We start from the raw sequence: 5,560 nt of genomic DNA on the forward strand, positions 1-5,560 counted from the left end.
TTGGGGTAGACAACCCGCTGTAGGTGTTCGAAGTAGGCCATTCGTAGTAGAAGTTTGGCTCTCGCGGGAGCCCAATTAGGATCCGAGGGGGGTGGTCGACCACCGTAGAAACTCGGGTGGAGTCTGGTTACCATAGAACTCTCATTGTCGGGGAAGCTCGGACGCTGACGAGGTCCGAAAGAAGTTTGGGGGGTAGTTGGTTGCTGTAGAAGGTTAGCTGACAGTGAGCCCCAGAGGGCCTTCGGGGCGGCCCGATGGATGAATGCAGAAGTTCATTGTCGGAGAAGTCCGGACGATCGAGGAGGTTCAGAGAGGCACCACGCACAAGGTCGGGAGGGAAGAGCGCAGGAAGGATCGATCCTTTACAAGCTTCGATCGGGGGTGTATTTTATATCCAACACCAGTCTCCCTACTTTCGAGTTCGAGCTACGAATGAAAAAAGTACAGAAAAATTCTCACGGTCGAAGCTGTCCCCCTCGATTTTCATGCTTGGCGGTTGCCAGATATTTTGATGATCGGCATGCTGGTACTGGAGCCTTTTCGAAAAAGGTTTCTTCTTTTTGGAATTTCCATCGGGGTGTGGCTCTAGGTACGATGCCATAATGGTGTTACTAATTGTCGCCCACCTTCAGCCATTTGCCATGGTGAGTGGGCCACGCAGTGGTTACAGACTGGCCTGAGGAGTCCTGCAGCCATTATTGCACCGACCCCCGTCACCTATTTAAACCTGCCTTCCCCCTTCGGGGATCTCACTTTGTACATGAGTTTCTTCGATCCTTCCTTCCTGGCCTCAGGCATCCGTTGAGTCATCCTCATCTTTGTACCCCGCCTCCCTTAGACCAGCTAGGGTTAGCCCCAAAACTTTTCTTGCTTCCATGCCCCCGTTCATAGATCGTGCTGGTCTTCCTTCGTCGTGTAAATAGGCACGGTCGCGGCCCAGATGTTAGCTCAGAGTCTGAAAGCCCACGAACGGGAAGACACTGCAACTTCTGGGTTGGCGAAGAAGGCAAGGGTAGAAGAGACAGATCCAGCCGTGTTTCGCCTTAATAGCCCAGAGCCCGCGCTTATAGCACATCCTCGACCGCGAGGGCTTCCTGGTGCGCATCATCATCAGGGAAAACCTGACCTCAGGAAGAAGGTCATGCCCGCCGTCACTGTGAGGGAGAATCTGACCTCAGAAAGAAGGTCATGCCCGCCGTCATCGTGAGGCAGCGGAAGCCATGGTGCGAAAAAGATGGTGTCCACATGTACTTCGAAGATAATGCTGGAGTAATTGCTGATCCGAAAAGGAGGACTGGAAGAAGAAGCCAGGTACCTGAAGTAATTCTCGATGATGGCCGAAACTGGGAGTTCGAAGTCTGATGAAGCTGAGCTCCTTTAGAGCTGTTCGTTTTGTTTGTTTGTTTTGTTTTTTTTAAGGCTTTGTAACGTGCACTTCGCCAATGAAATGAAAAGAGAATTTTTCGTTACATCGTCACCTTCTCTTCTTCTTTTTTGGCCTTCAAGGCTTTGTTATGTGTACTTCATCAATGAAATGGAAATGAAATTGTCTATTACCTTATCCATTCTGGTATTAAATGGTTGTTTACCAAACTCCATTTGTCTTCTGTCTTGTATGGCATCGATGTAGTTTGTAATCCCTAGCCGGTTCTTGCTTTGAGTCATCATTTGCCGAACTTCTTTTGTCTTTCGTCTTGTTCGATACCGACGTAGTTTGAAGGTTCCTGGTCGTTGCCATGTCAATTTGTCCTTAGGGATCAGAGATTTTCAACAAGGGTTTTCTCTTTCATTGAGACGAGGTCCCTTGTGCCTTTGATGTAGTTCATTTTTCACCTATCGCCGGTGTAGTTCGTCGCTTTTTCTTTTCGCCTCCCCTTTTCTTCTGTGTTTGAGTGAGGGTCTTCTCTCTGCTCTTGACGGGGTCGTGAGAGTGTAGAGGAGTCATTGAGGAAGCTTTCCTCCTTGTCGATCAACCGAGTCTTTGCTTGCATCGGGATGAGATCCTCCCCTTGTTCCCGACAGCCGGTTTCAGCTCATGTTAGGATGAGGTTCTCCTCCTGTTCCTAACAAGGCTATGGGGGCACATAAGGGCCGTTGAAAGGGCCTCTCCCCCCATCCGATCTTTAAAAAATCGGGCCTTCGACTTTGCTCATGTTAGGATGAGGTTCTCCTTGTGTTCCTAACAAGGCTGTGGGGGCACATAAGGGCCCTTGTAAGGGCCTCTCTCCCCATCCGGTCTTCAAAAAATCAGGTCTTCGACTTTGCTCATGTTAGGATGAGGTTCTCCTCCTGTTCCTAACAAGACTGTGGGGGCACATAAGGGCCGTTGTAAGGGCCTCTCCCCCCATCTGGTCTTCAAAAAATCGGGCCTTCGACTTTTCTCATGTTAGGATGAGGTTCTCCTCCTGTTCCTAACAAGGCTGTGGGGGCACATAAGGGCCGTTGTAAGGGCCTCTCCCCCATCCGATCTTTAAAAAATCGGGCCTTCGACTTTGCTCATGTTAGGATGAGGTTCTCCTCCTGTTCCTAACAAGGCTATAGGGGCACATAAGGGCCGTTGTAAGGGCCTCTCCCCTCATCCGGTCTTTAAAAAACCGAGCCTTCGACTTTGCTCATGTTAGGATGAGGTTCTCCTCCTGTTCCTAACAAGGCTGTGGGGGCACATAAGGGCCGTTGTAAGGGCATCTCCCCCCATCCGGTCTTTAAGAAGTCGGGCCTTCGACTTTGCTCATGTTAGGACGAGGTTCTCCTCCTATTCCTAACATGCTTAATTTCAATTGCGTGAGAGAGTTATTTTCTGTCGTTATAAACTCATGCTAAAAGAAAAATATGCAAGTATGAAATTTTTATTTAAGGCATAGCTATTGGTAATACATCCGTAGATTTTTCGAGTTCCATGATCGCGGAAGCTCTGCTCCTCCGAGCTCTTTTAAATAGTATGTTTTGGGCCGGACTACCTCCTTGACTTCATACGGACCTTCCCAGTTTGGGGCAAGTTTCTCTTGATTCTGAGGTTGTGAGGCAGCGGCTCACCGTAGCACCAGGTCCCCCGCCCGAAAGACCTTGCTTTTGACCCGGGAGTTGTAGTAGCGGGCTACTTTCTATTTGTAAGCCGCCATCCGAACTTGAGCCGTCTCTCGCTTTTCTTCTAACAAGTCGAGGTTGGCCTTGAGATCCTGTGGATTGCGCTGTTCGTCGAATGCCACGACTCGTGCTGACGGAAGCTTGAGTTCTATTGGGATCACGATCTCTATCTCGAAAGCTAAGGCAAAGGGGGTCTCCCCCATGGGCAATCTCTGAGTAGTTCGGTATGCCCACAACACATGATAGAGCTCGTCAGTCCAAGTTCTCTTTGCTTTTTTAAGTCTCGCTTTGATGCCCTGCAATAGAGTCCTGTTGGTCACCTCGGCCTCGCCATTTGCCTGAGGATAGGCCATCGAAGTGAAGTTGTGGGAGATGTTTAGATCCTCACAAAATTCAGCAAACTTTGCTCCAGCAAATTGTCGCCCATTATTAGTGATGAGGGTTCTGGATAAGCCAAACCTGCAGACAATCGACTTCCAGACGAAGTCTCGCACTTTGGAAGGTCGGAGACATTTCAAAAGGGGCAAGGAGTATGACCTCTTGTATAGCTTGCCTTCGTAGAGGATATATCGGGGGGCCTGGTTCTTAAGCTTTCGAGCCTCTTTTGCATCAGAAGGAAGAACCCCGTCCTTGAGGTATAAAATATCTGTTGGTGCAGAAATCGTGCCGATCGTCAAAATATCTGGCAACCGCCAAGTGCAAAAATCGAGGGGGACAGCTTCGGTTGTGAGAATTTCTCTGTACTTCCTTCATTCGTAGCCCGAACTCGGAAGTAGGAGGACTGGTGTTGGGTATAAAATACCCCCCGATTGAAGCTTGTAAAGGACCGATCCTTCTTGCGCTCTTCCGGCTCCCGACCTTATGCGTGGCGCCTCTCCGAACCTCCTCGATCGTCCGGACTTCTCCGACAATGAACTTCTGCATTCGTCCATCGGGCTGCCCCGAAGGCCCTCTGGGGCTCACTGTCAGCCGACCTTCTACAGCAACCAACTACCCCCCGAACTTCTTTCAGACCTCGTTAGTGTCCGAGCTTCCCCGACAATGAGAGTTTTACGATAACCAGACTCCATCCGAGTTTCTACGGTGGTCAACCACCCCACCCGGATCCTAATCGGGCTCCCACGAGAGCCGAACTTCTACTACGAACAGCTGACTCCGAATACCTACAGCGGGCTGTCTACCCCAAATGTCTACTGTAAGCAAATTTCATTCAAGCCACTACTATGAACAAAATTTTTTCGAACTTCTGTTACAGGTAGACCTCAGCCGAGCTACTCCGTAGCGAGGGGATTTCGGATGAACTTCTACAACGGGACACTACTCCGATTTTCCACGATAACTGGTCCTCGCCCGAGCTCCTACAACAAACGGCCCCCTTTCGACCTCTCGCGAGAACCGGATCCCGTCTGAACTTCTACGGGATAGCTTTTAGAGATGTGTCCCGTTGTAGAAGGTACTTCCACGGGACAGCTTTCAAAGATGTGTTGAGCTGATTCGGCTGATGGACAGAGTGGAGCTGGTTGAGGCCTTGGGATACCAAGGTGGAGATTGTTGTGATCCAGGTGGTGTGCCCAAGGCCCAGGGGACCAAGACTAAGGCCAAGGTCCATCATTCATGAGGGCTTCATGGAGGCTCTAGGGCTAGTTGGACCCTAGGTTGAAAGGCTGTGGGCCTTTCGAATTCTTGAGGTCTAGGTTATGTGGGCCTCAAGGGACCAACTCTTTATGGGTCAGGTCTGGGCCCAGAATAGGTAAGATTAGGTCGAGTTATGGGTGTACATGGGCTTGGGTTAACCTAATCTCCCATAGAGTTGGTCAAGAGAGTTTTGGGTTTGGGTCACTTGACCGTGTGTTTATATATACATGTACTTTATAGGTTTGATTAAGCCAAAAAGAATATGAAAACTCTTTCTCCCAAGTCTCTCTCTCTTCTCCCTCTCTCTCCAGCTATTCTCCATGCCCCAGGAGCAAGAAACCCTAGGGTTTCTTGCCGTCAGGTCCCAAAAAGGCAGGAAACAAAGGGAGGCGCTAGCCCCCTCCCCCTTTGTGCCGCCAACTCTCTCTCCTCTCCCTCTCTTTCAGCAACCCAAACATCAGGTCCAAGATCTGAAATCTCTTGTGAAGAGGTTGGTACAAGTTATTCTCAGATCTGGAGTTGATCTGAGGTCGTTTGAGGCACGGGTGAGATCTCCATCAACAGATCTACAGGAAAGGCTGCAGCAGGACAGATCTACAAGGTCTGGTTCTATCTATCTTTTTCTCTGTCTAGAATACCTCGATTCAAGATCTATGAATTGAAAGACCTCGGTCCAGGCCTAATCTGGTTGGGTACTAGATCTTGGATTTTTTAGAGGTGATCTTAGAGGCGTTCTTCATCTGGAACGAAAGACTGACGAAGAAGACAGCAACCAGGCTGATTTCATCAAGGGCCTTCAATCGAGTCTAGAAGTCTCCAGATTTGTTCGTTGCTGGTTCTG

Source organism: Elaeis guineensis, chromosome 9 (genome assembly GCF_000442705.2).
Source record: "Elaeis guineensis isolate ETL-2024a chromosome 9, EG11, whole genome shotgun sequence".
In the NCBI taxonomy this organism is placed as follows: Eukaryota; Viridiplantae; Streptophyta; class Magnoliopsida; order Arecales; family Arecaceae; genus Elaeis; species Elaeis guineensis.